Source organism: Gekko japonicus, unplaced genomic scaffold (genome assembly GCF_001447785.1).
Source record: "Gekko japonicus isolate JY-2015 unplaced genomic scaffold, Gekko_japonicus_V1.1 scaffold919, whole genome shotgun sequence".
NCBI lineage: Eukaryota > Metazoa > Chordata > Lepidosauria > Squamata > Gekkonidae > Gekko > Gekko japonicus.
Genome location: NW_015162505.1, coordinates 274,635 through 293,963, shown reverse-complemented (window position 1 = coordinate 293,963; position 19,329 = coordinate 274,635). Strand labels below are relative to the sequence as shown.

The 19,329-nt window shown below is 45.5% G+C and overlaps 1 protein-coding gene across 1 annotated transcript in view; it reads left to right on the top strand.

Moving 5' to 3' along the window:
• LOC107106043 (galactosylgalactosylxylosylprotein 3-beta-glucuronosyltransferase 1-like) overlaps positions 1-19,329 on the top strand; it is a 91,673-nt gene that overhangs the window by 42,256 nt on the left and 30,088 nt on the right. The window contains exon 2 of the mRNA XM_015406127.1: positions 11,317-11,432. The gene's annotated coding sequence lies outside the window, so the exon portion shown is untranslated. The remainder of the gene's footprint in view (positions 1-11,316; positions 11,433-19,329) is intronic.

Below are 19,329 nucleotides of genomic sequence, written 5' to 3'. Positions count from 1 at the left end.
GGTCCTGCCCCCAGCGTGCCCGGCGTGGTCGTGTCACTTTCGGGTGACGCGCACGTCGGTGTGGGGTTCCCCCCAGGACCCGATCCGCCAGCGGGGACCAGGCCTCCGGGGTGGGGGTTTCCCCGCCCCCCCGGGGGGACTTGGCAAGCCAATGGTGGGTAATAAACTGATGGGGAAGGGTGTGTTCATGTGCAAATCTGTGTACACACACATAAGTTCGTACGACATGTTCTTTTACAGGGAAATGTGATGCTAGTGTTTGATTCCCAACCCCTAAGTAGAATGTAGACACTGAAGTGAATTCATTTCATCTAAGGCCTGGTTCACACCAGCTGGCGAATGAGGTGGTAGACTGTTGAGGTGGCAGAATAAAGTGCCCCACTTTGGGCTGCAGGAGATGGATTCCAGCTCTAAGTGTTCCTTGGCATTAAAAAATAATGTCCCTCCCTATAAATAGAGAAGTAGCGCATATCCCCTCTCTTGTTTGCCCTGTTGGCTGGCTACTTGCAGGGCATTTTTTAACACAGGAGAGTGCTCCACGCTGTGAATTCCTGTGATGCGCCATGTACAGTCTGAAGTAGTGAAATCCCTTCTGCCCCCTTTACCTCATTCTGCTGGACACGTGAGTTAGGCCCGACATTTGAAACAAAGGCTGGGACTCCGCGTGCTGTTCTGTTGCCTGCCCTCCTACTAATTAGAACTTCCTTGAATTTCTTGGATTTGCAGGCCTTGTTCTGCTGAGATTCAGCGTCTCCTGATTTGACCCACACTTTCGAGCGAGCTGGGACACTGTCTCTCTCTCTCTTTGTACTGGCATTGTGAGGACAAAGTGCTTAACAGCCGTGTGGGTCCTCACAATCCAAAAACAAGAACAACATCCACGTATACCCTTTCCTGGAACCAACCGAATTGTCTCAGTTCAGTTGGTCCTAATTTGAGTTATTACATGGACTTCATTCTTGGTTTTGGATTGTGAGGGCAGGCTAGTAGTAATTACCCCTGTGCCTCATGAAGAGGGGCATCCTTACCACTAGGTGGCTACCTAGGACAGCACTTGGTAAAGATCAGTGCCTTTTGGCAGAGCAGCACACAACCACAAAGAGGCCAAGAAGGAACAGGTGGTAGTGAGGGGACGGAGATGAAGACTCCAGCATTTATTCTAGGAGCTGTAGCTATAAGGAATAGTCATGAGTCCAGTGGGTGTAAGCCTGGGATCCCAGCATAAGTGGACAGTTGGCTGTTCAGTTAGGAATCAATAAACTGAAAGGAGAAGCAGGCAAAGAGATCTTTTTTTGAATGGAGGAGGTAGAAGAAGCTTGTTTCTGACTTTCCGTCCCTTCCCCACCCCGGCCTCTTTCATTATCTCTTTCCCCCAGCACAGAAAAGTAGTTTTGTAGGGAATCCTATGGATGTAGAATGGTGTAGTATAGCCCGATCTCATCAGATCTCAGAAGCTAAGTAGGGTCGGTACTTGGATGGGAGATTACCAAGGAAGACTTTGCAGAGAACGCCAGTGGCAAACCATCTTTGCTTAATCACTTGCCTTGAAAACCTCATGGGGTCACCATAAGTTGGCTGCAACTTGATGGCACACACACACATACAGGGCATGCTGTATTTATTTATGTTGTTTATTTATGTTGTTTATAGTGTGCCCTTCTCACTGGGACTCAAGGTGGATTACACAGAGTGAGTCAATACAATCAACAGAATGGGACATTCAGTAAACAATGAAATAGGATTGTGGAAGGAACCAGAAATCTGAAAAACAGTACTGAAGGAAAACAAATTGTTAGCATGACACATTCAATGATGCAAAATTACATAGTAGGACTGAACTTACTGCAAATTATACAGAGTGCTATAGACCACAGTCCTTAATAATTTATCCAAGTAACTTTGTGAATCATTTTGTACAGAAAGTAGAGTAGCAGCCACGATGGTGCATGCTACAGAACCAGCCACACAGAGACAAATTCTGGGTCTCCTGAGGAAACCTGGTAGTCTCAAGGACTACAGCTGTCCACCATTTTGCTATTTAGCCTGAATGTAGCTGGTGGCTTGAGCCTTTGATATCCTGGCTGAGACCCAGAGTGAGCCAAGCCAACAGATCACCCAGGATGTACATTTTTTTAGTTTGTTTTTTCAGTTGCTCAATTTAGGTTTTGTGTGTGTGTGTGTTTTGTAAGCTGCTTTGCATCCCCACTTTGATGATAAATGAGTGATAAATAAGAGGGGAAACCCAGGCCAAGAGTTCCAGGAGGAAAGGGTATACCTTTCTCCATGTTTCATTCGTGGCACCAAAAGACCTTGAACAAACTCTTGCATCTGTCAGGTTGGCTACATTTCTATTTGTCCAAGAAGAGTTTACCTTCCAGGCTCTTACACATCCACAGTCTGCCACTCACTCTGACTAGACGCCACCCCTTATTCCAGGATTGAAATCTCTCCGCAAAAATGCTTCAATAAATTGAAACGATTGTTGTCTTTTTGCCTCTCCGAAAGCTTCATTTAGTCTCTCCACCAAAATCCAATTTCACAAACCAGGTAATAAGCTGATGTGTTCAGTAGAGCTCGTAGGGGTACTGGGGGGGGGGGGGGGCTGTGTTCTTGTTTGACTTGCTGAGTGTTCACTGTGATGACGAAGCACAGCGTTTGCAAGGCTGGTGTGCAGAGGCTCCAGGACCCCAGGGTGCAACTTCGTGTCAAGGGAGAAGCATCTGCAGTAAAGTTCAAGGGCAGATAAGTGTGTGCACGTGTGAATACTGGAATAGAGGGACTTGCTGTTTGAGGGAAGAACTGATGAAACAGCCCTAAGTGGACTTACCTGTCCAAAAACTTTCCAAGAATCCCTCTGCAGATATTCAATTCAAAGCCTGCCAGCCCTGTGTGGCAAGGATCCCAGTGATGCACCCAGTGTGTCCAGTCCCACATCTCATGTGAACTGGGCATTGCATGGATTTTCCACGTGCATACAACTTCCATTCATGTGAACCAAAACCATGGGAAATTGAGGTTTTAGTTCATTGGAATGGAAGCTGTACATCATGGGAAATCCACGTGCTGCTGAATTTGTACCAGATGTTGACTGTGCATATCAGGTGCATTGTGAGGACCTGAGGGCTCCCAATATTGGAGGCTGTCAGGTTCCCAGTTTGCATGACTGGGCCATAATGTAATGTCTGCAGAGGCCTATACTCAGCATGGAATGGGGAGGGTCCATTGTTCTGAACTTGTGAATGAACTCAAGTTCAGCAATCTCCATTCCAATCTCGCTTTGAAGGTTCTCTGTTTGAGGGCCGCCACTCTTGGGCCAGCAATGGAATGACCTGGGAGATTAAAATGTTCTCCCACTGGTTTTTGAGTGTTGTGGTGTTTATTGTCGATAGCCATTTGTTCTTTTGCATAGGGACTGACCTGTTTGCCCAGTGTAGAGAGTGGAAGGACATTGATGACATTTGATGGCATTGGCATATATAATTTTGGAAAACAAGCAAACATTTGATGGCATATATAATTTTGGAAGACAAGCATGTAGAGGAAACTGAGATGGTATTGCCAGTGTTGTTAAGTCCAGTGATTGTTATTGTCAGAGTGAATATGGGGAAACAGTTGGTATCTTGGTTTGTTGCAGGCCCTGGTCCCAGAGTGTGTAGTGTGTTAGGAAGTGCATTGTTGGGAGTGAGAAGCTGTTTAAGGTCAGGAGGCTGTGTCTGTGAGCAAGAAAAGGTTTGCCTCCTGATGCCTGTGAGAGAGGAGTATCACTGTCCAGCATAGGTTGTAGGTTGTTACTGATGTGTTGAACTGGTTTGAGCTGAAGCTGTACGTAAGTTAAGGATTTATTTTTGTCTGTCCTGAATCTACTGCTGATAAAGTATGTTTAATGGCACCACATTCCAGTAGCATTGAAAAGGGAGACATTGTTCTCTTTTTCCACCCATGCATAATTTTATAAACCTGTATCTTGCCCCCTCACAACCATTTTTTCCTCTCCAGACTAAAAAGCAATACCACCACCTAGCTCCTTAGCCTTTCCTTGTAAAGCAGGCACTCCAAGCTGTGTGGATTAGTTCCTTTGTCCCGCCATTTCTGTGTTTAAATCAGGCCTTACTGTTGATTTGAAGGGCTTTGCTTTTGTTTAGCTTATGGCTGATTTGTTATTTTTTGGGGGGGGGTGTAGTGTGTATTTAGTATGTGTGCAGTGTTTTTAATTTTTGAATGCAACCATCCTTGAGCACTAGAACAGTGGGATAAAATATTTCCGACGGGACTGTCATAATTTTGGTTGATGTACCACTGCCATCGCTCCCGACTCCATGCAGACTCTGCACCCCATTTTTCTTTTCCTGTCTGGGTCCTGTGGCTTATCCCTATGGACACCCATCGGTATCCCACTGAAGGGCTGCTGAATCGTACAGCTAACGGAGGTTGAATTGTGCATCTCCGCAGACAAGCGTGTCAACTTGTTCCTAATGCACCAGAAGGCATAAAGCAGCATGCTCCAACTGATAGTCACAGATGTGCTTTTTGAAAAGACACGCAACCCCCCAAAAAGGCTCTTTCAAGAGCAATCGCATTAAGTTCTTATAACAAAGGGAGGACCAGAAGGCGACCTGTAGTTGCAGAAAGCCATCCGCATTTCCTCACCGGAGCTTAGTGGCTGGCTGTCCCATTCTGTGTTATTCAGATTCTTGTGGTGATCTCTTCCTGACAACCAGCTGCTGCAGCAGCAGCCTCCTTCAGTGGGGGGGAGCAATTCCATAGCCAGCAGGATGATGCGGATAAACCGTAATCCCAAACAATATGTAAAACCTACTCTGATAAATCTTGTGTAGCCAGTTTGATTCCCTTGTTAACAATGGCCCGTCTCCTCCCACGTAACTCAGGGCAAACGTCTTTGCATGCATTACTGTCTCTTTGGAAGGGCTTTGGCAGCAAAACATCTTGTGGATTTTTATAACAATTTGTTGCCTGTTCCGTTGCCTTTCTGAGGCTGAATGCTAAGCGTTGACTGCTGTGATACGGTTTGGCATCCCTCATCTAATCCAACATGTAGGAAGTTTGTATTTATTTAAACTTATTAGGATTTGAAAAGAATCAGTACGGTTGCCTGCAGTTGTCTGTAAGGTCACTGAATAGTCTCTAGCAGTGCCTTTAACTTTGAGAAGCCAGCATGGTCTATAGCGGTTAGAGTGCCAGACTAGGGACCCAAAGGTTTGGGAGACCCAGGTTTGAAACCCTACTCCGCCATGGAAGCTTGCTGGGTGACCTTGGGCCAGTCACACTCTCTCATCCTAGCCTATTTCACGGGCTTATTACGAAGATAAAATGGAGGAGGTTGGAAGCCACTTTGGGTCCCTGTTTGGAAGAAAGTCAGGTATAAACAAAGTAAATAAAAATAATAAATCACGTGCAGAATTTTTGTGTGTGTGCCGTCAAGTCATAGCTGACTTATAGTGGTCCCCGTAGGGTTTGCAAGCAAGAGCTGTTCAGAGGTGCCTCTGCGTAGCAACCCTTGAATTCCTTGGTGGCCTCCCATCCAAATACTAGCCAGGGCCAATGAGACTGGGCTATCCTGGGCTATCCAGGTCAGAGCAATGCAGAATTACACCCATCTATTGAAGTCGGTGGGTTTAGAAAGGTGTAACTCTTCTTAGGTTTCTACGGTAAGGGACTGCAGACTTGCACAGTGTTGGTTCCCAAAGCTAGCACCACCCTAGTATGATACCAGCCTCTCCTTTAATAGATGCCACCTGCCAGTTAAATGCTGCTCCCCAGCTCCCACCAATCCTGCTCCCCAGTTCTCTCTGCCATTCCTGTGCTTTGTCAAGAAAAGTGTTGTTCTGTAGCCACTTTTCTGCTGAAGTGCACAACTTATTTCCAAACATGTCAGTTAAAAATATTCTTATCTATACTTGAGTGATTCCACAGAGAGCAATAACTGTACAAGCCCCCAGACTGTTTGCAAAGCTTTAGTAAGAGATTCAGTCATTTATACAGATCCACATGGTATACAAAAGTGCACAAGGAAAGCAAGAGAAGGATCCTATCTGAGGCAATCTAAAGCTATCCTTGTCCAACTACGTCAAGAGTTTAGGAGAGTTTTAGGGTGTGATTCTTCACTGTTATTGCAGAAATTGGTTGGGGTTATGGCCAGGTGTGCCTTTTATCATCAGCAAACGGTATGCAAGTTGTCTCCTCATTTAGACCCTGCTGATCTAACAACACTGATGTATCTATAATACCTTGCTTTGAGCTACTATAATGCATTCAGCCTTGAAGGTATCTTGGAAACTTCAGCAGGTGCAAAGCTTAAAAGTCTTTTTGTTGGAAGTTTTACACTGTGAGCATACAGTGCTGGGGTTAAAACAGCCTCACTGGCTACCTGTGTGTTTCTGAACTCTATTCAACATGCTGGCTTTGACCTATAAAACCTTTCCAGGGGTCCAGTGAAAACCCAGCCCCCCGAGTAAACTGGTTCCACTGTTGAACTGTTCTTGTCATTAGGAAGTTTCTTCTAACACTGAACCAAAATTTGCAAATTCACACCACTGTATTCTACATTATGCTCATTGTAGCTGAAGCACCAGAAGGTAAGTGGGGAGAACTGCCTCCCCCCCCCCCATAAAATTGTGGGTGTATAAACGGATAAAGCATGTAAAGTAAAACGGAATATGTATACAATAATAATTGGATATGCAACTAGGTATAAGGACTCTAATAATGTGTGTAAGCTGAAATATGTATATTTGTAACAAAACTGAAAATGCAAAAATAAAAGTTAAAAAAAAAATTGTGCTTTTTGCCATGAAGTTGCGGCTGACTTATGGAAGCCCCTTGTGTGGTTTTCAAGGCAAGAGACGTTCAGAGGTGGTTTGCCATTGCCTGTTTCTGTGTAGCCGCCCTGGACTTCCTTGGTCGTCTCCCATCCAAGTACTAACCACGGTTTCTGGGATCAGATGAGATCAGGCTAGCCTGGGTTATCCACGTCAGTTGCTGTTTAGGTGATGAGAAAATCCAGCATCACTGGGACAAACCCTATGTGTCTCCCAGGCAACTACTCAGTATTTATAGCACTGAGAAGCCTACAGGGCTGTAACCTTCAGCCCCATTCCACGAATGGGCTGAACTTTCCTCTGACGCAGCTAAATATAGGATACAACCAATGTTCCCTCTAAGCTGTGGAGTCTTGTGAGCAAAAATTCTACTTTGTGAGCAGCTGGCATTAAAGTTGTGAGCGAGCAATTTGGCTACTGCATAAATTAGTTTGCTCTGGAGCCCTCCTTCCTGAGCTAACACAAAAATGTGTGAGCCAGAGGCTAAAAAACTGTGAGCTAGCTCACACTAACTCAGCTTAGAGGGAACACTGGATACAACCCTTTGTTTGGAGAAGACCCCTCAAGTGCCTTTCCCCCTATTTTACGTGGGCATTGGGAGCGGGCTGGTGTTTGCAAGGGGAGGAAATAGCAGCTGCCGAACACTTCAAGGGAGCGCAGTACTTGACACCACATCACAGCCTCCGTCAGTGTTTCTGAGGAAGTTGGGATGCGAGGGAACCCGTGAGTCCTTGGCAACCGAGAGTGCCTCTGGAATTACGGGAGCAGAAAGAGCTGCTGCCAAACACCGGAGTGGGCATGAATTATGCATCTCTTGTTTAAAGAGAGGTCAGCCTCATCAATAATGGACAGAAGGCTCTCGGTTCTGCTCTGCCTTCAGCACGCATCTCCCAACACCAGTGAACTCATGAAATCTGCATGGGCTTCCTCAAGGTGTTGGAGGGCTGGCAGAGACGGAGGCTGCAGAGAGGGCAGGCGACCAAACTGAGCTGCCGCAAAGGCCTCTCTCTGTTTACCCGGCACTGAATGAGGGCTGTGTGGATGTGTACACATCTGATGAGATGCCTCCTGGCACCAGCCCACATAGGCACACGTGCCTGCAATGCTGTTTGCTTTTGGCTCATGGGATTGGCGCTGCCTTTGTTGTATAGCTGTCTACACTGCTACCTGCTGCTAAATATTAAGCTGCTTGTGTGTCCACAAGCCAGCACGCTGTTCTGTGCCAAAAAGGAGTGGCCAATGCTGTGGATTTGCTTAGGAGGAGATGGGGGGGGGAGGTCTATGGTCTGCCACTGTTGTCCTAATCTTTAACAGCAAAAACTCATGAAGAAGAGGATGGTAGTCTGCAGCCTGTCACTCAACCAATCAAAGGTTGAAGCCTTCCTCCAACATAAGGAGGCTTCGTACAACTTAAATGGCTTTTCCTTGGACAGAAGAAGCACTTAGGCCAATGGGAGGGCTCATAGGCTGGAGAAACAGATGGGTACTTGCCAGCTCAGGCTTGGGGAAATTCTTGGAGATTTGGGAGCACTGCCTAGGGAGGGTGGAGTCTGGGGAAGGAAGGGAGCTCAGCGGGAATGTGATGCCACAGAATTCATTCTCTGAAGTGGACCTTTCCTCCAGGGGAATAAGTCTCTGTAGTCTGGGGATCAGTTGTACTTTTGGAAGATCTCCAGGCTCCACCTGGAGACTTGCAACCCTGTTCAAATTCCCAACTGCCTCGTTGCATGAGGCATAATTCCCATCCTCCTGAAGCAGCACAATTGCAGGAGGAGTTCCTAAATACCTTCAGTCAATTGGAAAACAAACATTTGCCTCATATGTGGCTGTATTTGAGTCGGAGAACTATGTTACTTAGGGCTGTGCACTCAGCTCTATCTGAGCTGGAAAAAAAGCGAGAAAATACTTTATTGGTATTTATTGGCTATTCAGTCAGCTGGATATAAAGGGGGGTGTATTTTTGGCTATCAAGCATAGCCAGTCTTGGACAATCCCCCCCAAAATCGGGGTTATCCAGGAAAACAAGATAGCCCCAGTTAAATGGCATTTAAAGAGAGTGCACTTCCTTTAAACACCATTCCAGGTGAAACTGCATCTTCATGAATGCATTTAAAGGAACTGCAACACCTTTAAATGCCTTCGGCTCCATTGTAGTCAGTGATCCCCATAAGTTATAATGGGAAATCTATCTGGGGGTATGTGGTGGTCTGGGGAAACTAATTTTTGAGGTAGAAGCACCAAATTTTCAGTGTAGCTTCTGGTGTCTCTACTCAAAGGACTCTCCAAGTTCCAAAAAAATTGGACCAGGGGGTCCAGTTCTATGGGCCCCCAAAGAAGGTGCCCCATCCTCCATTATTTCCAATGGAGGGGGGGAAACAGCAAAAAAGCAGGGACTGATGTCAAACCAGAGAGTCTCTGCAGTAGAAACTGAAGGTGGGGGTGGGATTTTTGCAGAATCAGTGCCACTGTGGCAATGCCAGCTCAATAAATCAACAGCTCAGCAAAGGAGGGAGGTTACAAGCCTAGCACAGCCAGTGCATGTACAGAGTGCCCAGCAGAACTAATTCCAGTGTGGCAATGCCAGCTCAACACATCCAAACAAGGGGGAATTCCAAGCCCAGCATTGCCAGTGCATGTACAAAGTGCTGAGCAGTACCAGTGCAATGTACTAGTGCCCAGGAAAAGCCAGTGTCTTCCCTTAAATGCTTTCTTTTTTCCCCTCAATTGAAAATAGAGGATGGGGGCACCTTCTTTGGGCATTCTGTACATGCACTGGTTCTGCTGGGCTTGGAAAAATCACCCCCACAATCAGTTTCTACTGAAGAAACTCTCTGGTTTGATATCAGTCCTTGTTTGTTTGTAATAGCTGTTTTTTCCCTCCATTGGAAATAATGGAGAATGGAGGCACCTTCTTTGGGGGCCCATAGAATTGGACCCCCTGGCCCATTTTTTTTAAAACTGGGGGGGGGGGGTCTTTTGAGGAGAGGCACCAGAAGCTACACTGAAATTTTGGTGCCTTTACCTTAAAAACAGCCCCCCCAGACCCCTGGATACCACCAGATAGATTCCCCATCGACTATAATGCTCCCATAGGCTATAATGGAGCCAGGAAAAAAAAGGGATTTCCAGGGGGAAATCAAATCTGAATACCATACCAGGATAGGAATTCGGGTTTTTTCAGGAACCCGAATTTTTTTGGTCCAATATATCCGAATCTGAAAGATCCCAATTTGTGTGTGCAAACCCCTAATGTTACTCTGATGCAGAAAAAACAGAAAAACCAGCCTGATGCCTCCTTACGGAATAACACATTTTTATTTTGGCCTATGTTTTTGTGGACTAGATCCCACTGCTTCAGACATGGAAGGTGAGAGACAGACATGATATGGAACGGGGGAATGGTTATATCTCTGCTCCATCAAGTAGACTGGACAAAACCAGGGCAAAGGTGAGGCAGGCCAGAAGGTAGGGCAGGGAAGCTCAGTTGACATAACAATCCTTCTGGGCCGAGTTACTACAGAGGAAACTGAATAGAGCCAGACTAGATGTGATGGAGTCCACAGGTCCAACTCATGAATGTTGCTGCCATTTTAAAGTGATTAAAAAATGTTCCCAAGGCCCAGTTCTGATCAGACCTGCAGTGCAGCAGGTTGAGGCACTCTTGTCCCCACACCCATTCCACACCATTTCAAGTGCTGAAATGGCCACCCTGCTTGTGATCTTAAGCCTTGCCTTTGGCAGACCTCTGTGCCCTCCCAACATCTCAGACCATTTTTGTATGAGAGTCTTCCGCTGCCTATGAGACACACTCTTAACTGTTTATGTGACCTGCAATCATTATTAATGCAGAAGAGACTAAGCATAGGGAGAGGTCCTTGTAATACAAATGGGCATTGTGGCCAATGCAACTGTGCCTTTGCACTGCAAACAAATATAAAGCAGGGACAGCTTTAAGCCTGGGGTGTGAAATTGCCCTCAGGTTTGCACATGATCATTCCTTATATATTGCAATGATGTATATCTAAAGCCTCTTTCTGCCCATTACCCTTTTTTTAAAACAAAAAGAATGGAAGCTGGTCAGAAGTGGTCTTCCACCCGTAGCATGAACATGACAGAAGTATTAAACCTTGCTACCCATTCTAAACATTGGTTGCATCCAGACTGAATCTTGGCTTAGAATCCCAGTGTGTGAAAGGGAGATAGACTGTGCCCAGTAACTCGGACATGATGGACAGCTGGAGTTTTTTTTTCTCACTCTGTGCTTAGAAGGGAGGGAGAGGGGAGGATGTGCCGGGGTGACAAACAAGCCATGTCTGTGTCCAGTGCAGCAAATTGGAATTTAATTCCAGTTTAGGGTGGCGCCTGAATGCAGCGACCCAATGAACCAATGAATGAAACCAGGTTTGTGCTATTTACTCTGATGAGGGTGACAAAACTATATTAATCAATTGATCAAAAACTGACTTTCTCTTTCTCTCAGCCCCCACCCCAGTACCTGGCAATTTTGCCCTGCTTCCAGGGATGTAAGACATTCAGAAAGGACCACCAGCAGTGTATCCCTGGATTGCAGTTCCTGCTCCACAGTTTGCATTGAAGGTAAGCCAAGGAGGTTTTGTATGACACAAGACACCAGAGTTTGACATCAGAGGAGGGCCCCTTGCAGCGGAGAAAAACACCATTGTTAGTAGAATAGATCCGCATGATCCAGCCCCTAATTTATTATTTTAGTATATTGAACAAGGCGACTAAAAGGTGTTCTGTAGCCCCTTGCTCTTACTGCTTCCCTTGTAAGCTGCAAGGTCCCACAGTGGCCCCACTGGTGGACCTCCTGATGGCACTGGTATTTCTGGCCACTGTGTGACACAGAGTGTTGGACTGGATGGGCCTTTGGCCTGATCCAACATTGGCGTCTCTTATGTTCTTAATTAGGGAATGCAGATGAAAAGAAAACACGTTCCCTTCCCCTCTGCTCAGTTTGTCTGGATGGAAAGTGATCCATTAAACCACTCACTAAAGTTCATACCCCAAGAAAGAAGAAGCAGTAGGTGTGACAAAACAATTTGACCTACCAGTCATGAATAACTGAACAGGCCTATGACCATCTTCTCTCCATGTTGCTGGCTCTGTACAGTTAAGTCTTAGAAAACGCTTTCTGCACAGAATCACAAACTCATGAAAGGATGCTTGCAGTGTCGTACCCAGGCTTGTTTATTTCATTAATTAAAACAGTTAAATCTCACCTTTCACCACCGCACTGAGGCAGCCTCCAGACATTAATAATCACTACAAGCATGCGGCGCTCAGGACAATAAACTCAAACAGAGAAGCTGTGAGCAACACAAATCAGAAGGCGCAACGGTGCATCGTGATCCACTGGGCTCTCAGGCAGGTATCAGATGCTCTTTGGAACAGACTTGTCTTCGCCTACTTTTGGGAGGCCAATTAAAGAAGGAGCCAGGGAAACCTCCCCGGGGATGGTCTGCCTCCTTTTCTGCCAGATAAAATGTAATTGTCCTCTAGTCTAAATTCATCCTTCAAAGATCAGCTCTCTCCCCAGAGTCTAGAAGTTAAATCCCGAGTCCTTGCCTCTGGTATACACGCATGTCCTGTGTGTGTAGGAACACTAAGGCATTGTGCAGTGCACAGCTTGTCGTTTCACATGCTACAGCTGGTGAGGCGTGTTTTCATAACCAACAACTCTTCTTTCTTTTTTTGCCGTCAAGTCACAGCTGACTTATGGCAGCCCCGTAGGGTTTTCAAGGCACGAGACATTCAGAGATGGTTTGCCATTGCCTGCCTCTGCATCATGACCCTGGACTTTCTTGGAGGCCTCCCATCCAAATACTAGCCAGGGCTGACCCTACTTAGCTTCCGAGAGCTGAAAAGATCAGGCTAGTGTCACCGGAACTCCTCTAAGGACGGTTCTGAATGCCCAACTCAGACTTATCTACGACAGTGGGCGTGGCGTGAGTAATTTTCCCGTGTATACAGAGGTCAGATTGGCCAACGAACGCTCCTATCTCCCAGGAAGTGAGACAACACGCTAGGTTTAATGAATAAATGTTGCCTTTTACTAAGCAGCTTTCAAGCATACGAAAAACAGATGCACACACAGAATCACACAAGTTCCTTAGTTACAATAGTATATAGAAAGCAATCAGCAAGGAAATAAATACATTCAACAGACAAGGGGGATAACACAGCAGGATATTGCTTATACTTATCTGAGGTCCGAGCTGAGAAGAAATCTCCTCCTAGAAGAAATGGGGCAGCTTAAGGATCAGCGGGTGAAATTCTAAAAACACACGAGCTGGTCCAGCCATGCCACGTGCGGGTTCTCGGGTCGCGACTCCCGGGAACGCAGTAAGAATCACCTGCAGCGCTTAAGTTGCAAGGTAGGGGAGGGGTGGGTTAACCAGAGAAACAACGCTGTGTTTCTCTTTTTAAAAGCTAGGTTTTTGGGTTTGGCTTACGGCCATAAACCCTTAGGGTCCGTCCTCTTTACTATGGCTATAGGTTAAAGAGTTGTGATGTCCTAATTGAGGGGAAGGGGGCAATATGCAGATGCTCTGCCCTAACTTCAAAGATGGAGCCATGTGGTCAGGTGTGAAACGCTGTTTCCATTGGCAACCTTTGACTTGCAGAGATGTGCTTGCTCCATGACGGGCAATAAAGGAAGTTTTCTTTGTGATGCCAAAACCAGATAGCAGGAAGAGTTACGTGGTTTCCCACAGTTCAGCAATGGTGGGAAAGCCTGTCGTTTCTCCAAGTGTCCCAACTGGTACAATGGCGCTGGTCTTCTTTGTCCAGAGGCACTCTGGGAAGGTGCAGGGAGGCACGTGTCCTGTAGCAGGCAACACCAGCCTTGCCCATCCATAGGCAAGCATGAGATGCAAGGCAAGCCATACATACATAGCAGCAAACACAGCAGTAATCCCTGAGTCCCAAATGCACAGATATACAGACATCTGACAGACACAGCAACAACACAGTATAGACAATGCAATTACAAACACACACATGGCTACAATTGGCTGGACTATCTGGGTCAGGATAAGGCTATTAGGGTTTTTCAGTTCTAACTTCACCAAAAGAACCATCATCTTCTTGGCTTCTAACTCAGGGGAAGACATGCCGTATACATTAGATGGAGTAGAGCATTCAGCAGTGCGTAAGAATAGGGGAAGGTGTGGTTCACAAAGGAATTCTTGTTAGGCTAGGGCTCGGAATTTTCACCTGTGAGAGGTAGAAAAGCAATATGCAGTCACTGTGACCTGGATTGCCCAGGCTAGCCCAATCTCACCAGATCTTGGAAGCTAAGCAGAGTCAACCCTGGTCAGTATCTGGAAGGGAGATGACCAAAGAATACCAGGGTCGTGACGTGGAGGCAGGCCAGTGGCAAACCACCTCTGAAGGTCTCTTGCCTTGAAAACCCCACCAGGGGTCACTATAAGTCAGATGTGACTTGACAGCAAAGAAGAATATTATCACAATGAATTGTTTTAAAAGAACCTGAGCAGCTATGGCACGTCAAACAGAAGGCTGTGCTCTATACGTTTGCTTAGTGTTTGCATCCCCCAGTCTGAGATTGATAGCAGGATCCTGTGCATTTCTACTCAGAGTAAAGCCCCACTGAGTTTCATGACACTCGCAGAGCAATCCTGTGCAGTTACTCCAGTCCACTGATAGGCCTTGGACTGCACATTATTGCTGCATAGGACTGCACTGATACTCCCTAGTAAGCATAGTTAGGGTTGCAGCATTATCTCCTAATGGTCAGAAGAAGGGGCTGAAACGTGAAGGACGGCTGCTCTGAAGCTCTGCGTTCACACTAACAAAAAATCTTTAAAGGCTGCAGATTACCAGATACGCCTCGTTTTTGTAATTGTAAAGCAGTACCTAATGGTGTTCTCTACGATTTTCCCTTCTAACCAAGGACTCGCTTTAATCTACTCTTATGACTTGTGCCACTGCAAACAACACATGCACACAATTATCATCTTGGCCACAGGAGCATTTAAGGTAAAGAGAGGGGTTCTGTTTTAAGGCTGAATCTGAAACTTTTAATTATGAAACTCCACTGTATATGTCTCTATACAAAAGGGAAGCAGAAGATTGATGGGTGAAATTAAATGGAGACATGCATAATTGGAAATCGGCTCAAGAATCTTACCCGCAGCATATTGAAGGCATCCATCATGCGGCCAGTGAACGTTGTTAGAGGCACTTAGAAAAGAAGGTGCCACGAGTACTAGCAAAATAGGAGTCTGGAGACATGGACGCTTGGAAAGGGGAGGGGGGAGATGAAATCGGACGTGAATGGGTGGCGACTCGTTTCTGGTTCTTCTAGCTTGCACAGTCTCTCTTCGTGTTGTGCTTTGCACTGCATGAAACAAAAGCAAAATGAATTGCCCCACCCTTGACAGATTACTCTGAAGAGCTGATGGTCAAAGGTCAGAGCTGGTTCCATGACCAAGTCACCCAAGCAATGTGAGCTGGCATGAGGAGATTGCATCACAGTGGCTAAGCCCATTGCTGACCCAGGTGGAGACACTGGGCTGGAGTTCACAGTGGCTAAGCCCATTGCTGACCCAGCGGCAGCATAGGTGGAGACACTGGGCTGGAGCCAGTGCAACATTTCTGCTTCTGCTGTAGTTCTCGTGCAAGTGGCAATGCAAGAAAAAGACTGCGGCACCCTCTTGCGCTAAGTCAAACTCGTTGTATCCCCACTTGCATTTCCGCTTGTACAACCAGTTTCTGAGCACTACATTATACATGGAGGAAAGCTCTGGAAGTTGTGTGAGATCTTGTGCAGGCAGAACTGCACTAAGTCTGTTTATGTTGCACATCATTGGCTCCAAGGCAATGGGTGTGCCTTGCGAAAGGCGACTAAGTACCTTGAAGCAGCCCAACAAAATATCAAAGTGCAACATATTAGTGCAATATCAAAATATCAAAGTGCAACATATTAGCATGTGCAATATATAATTATCCTACCACTCCACTAAGCAAAGGTTGGAATCTTCCCCAGGTTAGGGAGCCTTCCTCCAGTTCAAGTGGCTCTTTTCCCAACAGAGTAGCCACTTAAGCTGGAGTAAGGAATCCTTGGTAGGATACACCACTTGCCATTGCTTTCCTCAGCATAGCAACTCTGGTTATCCAACTCTGGCACAGCCCACCCTGCTTAGCTTCGAAACTCTGACAAGCTGGGGCTAGTCTGGGCTATTCAGGCTGCGAGGTCACTGAATTTTAGGACCTTTCTAATGGCAAACCCAGGTTTGCCACGTCATACATTGAAAAAATGAAGCTGCAACCAGTCCTGGCTCTCAGTTTTCAAACACTGGTCTATCATATTCAACCTTTACATTCTCTCAAGTTGGATCACATGCCAACTTTTCTGCAGGAAAAAGAGAGGACAGGCCCCCTTTGACTGCTGAAAGGCTGTGGGGCAATTGTGGATCTTTCATGGGCAAGAGCCATAAGAAATGGGCGCTGCAGTTAGGAATGGAATTGAGGAGGAAACCGTGTAGGATCCAGCCTTTTAGATATATGCTTAAAAGGATAATTCTAAAGCATCCCTTAGGATATAATAGTTTTAAAGAAAAGCAGATAGATCAAGACGGGTAGCCATGTTAGTCTGTCTGTAGCAGTAGAAAAGGGCAAGAGTCCAGTAGCACCTTAAAGATGGGGTATGAGCTTTCGTGAGTCACTGCTCACGTCTTTAGGTATCTGATGTATCAGATATCTGTTAGTATCTGAAGAAGTGAGCATTGACTCACGAAAGCTCATACCCCTGCCACAGATTTTGTAAGTCTTTAAGGTGCTACTGGACTCTTGCTCTTTTCTACCGCTAAAGAAAAGCAGGTGCAGGATTGCTGGTAAGAAGGTAAAGGCATCTTTTATACAAGTCTGATTATATCCTAGAAGTGGAAGGGCAAGATGGGTAGAACTTACAGTCTCAAAGATGCATGTGCAGCCATTTATGCATTTCCTTTATAAAAGTATTTAAACATTGGTCTTTCCCCAGTCAGCAATATGGTTCTTGGGGTGGCTTACAATTAAAATCAAATCCAAATCCACGTGGATGTGATGTTCAAAATAATTAAGGAAGTAAAGATTAGAATGAGGGGGTATAACAAAGGCTGAGATAGGAGCAGTTCCAAAATATTACTCTGTCCCAATGATAATGTTGTGTATTAGTTAGTGTGTCACCCTAGGATCTAGGAGACCCAGATTCATATCTCTTCTCTGCCATGAAAGCTTCCAGGGTGATCTTAGGCAAGTCTGTCTCTCAGCCTAACCTACCTCACAGAGTTGTTGTGAACATAAAATGGAAGAGATGAGAATGATGTGAGCCACTTTGGATGCTCTTTGGGGAGAAAGATGGGGTATCAATAAAGTAGTGAATAATAAATAATAATAGGAAAGGAATGTATACAGTAGCTGCATATAGTGACAGAAACAGCAAGTTGGCCAGAGTTATATCTGGTCCTGAATAATTTGGTCTAGCTTCCCTAAAATGCTGTTCCTGGCAATAAGTCTGAAAACAGGGTAGTAACTGAGATGGAACATGGGAAGATCCAGATTCAAGATGTAAACATCACTAGTTGTATAAAGTTCTTGGAGAACTCAAAGGAAAATGTTTTTAAAAATCTGTACATGCAGGAGGAGAGACAGAACTGAACATACAGAAGGAAGTAAAATTAAAAGGGACCATAAAACTGTGGGCAGAAGAGGCAGTATCTGTACATGTTTACCATGCCGGGGCATCTCGAAGAGGCCAAAAATGAGAAACAATCCATTTGTGCTCAGGTACCTTTGGTTGCCCAGTTGTTTATGGTAACAAGCAAAGCACAACTGCTCCAGCTAATGAATAATTTAATCCCTTATAAACGTCTCCTTAGTGGACTCCAAGTGCATATGTTGCCTCCTCATCACTTCCAACCTTCAGCATAAGATTAAGGATGCCACCAACAAGTTCGGGAGGTGGACATCCCGTGTTCCACAGCCGCTACCACCTGCGAGCTGAGCCTCAGATCTGTTTGGTTTGCCGTTGTCCGAGCTGGACAGCTGTTGAACAGCTTGCAGCTGTGCAGTGGCTGTGGTGGTAGAGTCTTGTTAACTTTGCATCTGAGCAGCAAATGAAATCAACCCCCCCACACACACAGGTCATGGATGGTCAGGTCAGTTAATTAAACGATGCGCAAGGGAAGCTGTTCAGAAATGTGCATGTGTGAAATAACCAAATGGATAAGACTTTTTTTTTACAAAACGGCATTTGTTTATTATCTCCGGCTGACTGTCTGATTTGCTTACTATTTATTTATACAACTGGCTGCCTACCAGTGTGCAGTGAGACAGGTCTGTGAACACTGCCAATTGCACTCTTCTGTACTGCACTGTGAGTATGCAAAAAAAAACTTAACAGGTTGACAAACAGGCTCAAACTGCTTGCAAACAGCTAAATGATGGGAAGAAACTGTCTCCTGTTCATAATCAGTGAACAGAACATACACTAGATGGGTGGATAAATCCAGATGGTTAGCTGTGTTGGTCTGAAGCAGTAGAACAATTTTGTTTTTGTTTTTTAATAAAGATTTTATTTCCTAAAAAGGAGGGGTGTTTCGCTTAAATAGAAAAATAGGGAGGGTATATAGTGGGAGGAAGAGAAAGCTGAGTGATATATTAACTGGTAAATTAAACTGTTAGTAGTGTCCAATCAATCTTCTTAAGCTTCTTCTGTGAGCAGTCAAATTTCTTTTTTCAGTCCGGTTACAAGTATTAGCTATGTTAGTATGTTAGTAATGTTCCTTTGAATTTCTGTTAAAAAGCTTCTTCAGGGCGCCTTCAGAACCGCTTCTTTGCGTGCTGGTTTCTTTTACACTCCCGATAGCATGGAGGAGCTTCCTCTGTTTTCTTCTCCTTCCGGCTTTTTTCCCCATCCTCCTTCGGGTCGCTGTTAACACTTTCACTTTCTTTCCTGCCATTTCAGGAGAGCTCCAGCTTTGAGAATGGTATTTAATTCCAGTTTCGCTTTTATACGCTCCCAATCTCTCCACTGGAACCTCCTCCGCAACTGTTGACTTTTAAAAGCGCTTATAAGGCACTTTCTCGCTGTCACAGTTCAACTTTTCTCTTTTCACAATTCCCCGTCAGATTCACAGCCATAAACAGTCCAGGCAGTAAACAGCCGGCTCTCACCCTTCAGCAAATGCCCAGACCGGAAGTTCCTCCCTTCTTCTCCGCTTGTCTTTACCCAGCTCCGGCATCTTGTTTTTTTTATTTACTTTTAATAAAGTTCTTAAAGCGCGCTCCAGAGAAACAAAACTTTTTCATGCTTCATTTCAAATACATCAAAGGAAATCACTACTATTCGCTCAGTCCATTCCCCCCCTCCTTTACTTTCTCGCTTATGAAATTAGAGGATTAACCTCCTCGTCTTTTTCGCTGGGGAGGGGGGGTAGCGCTCTTAGTTCTTTTTCTCTGCATTTTG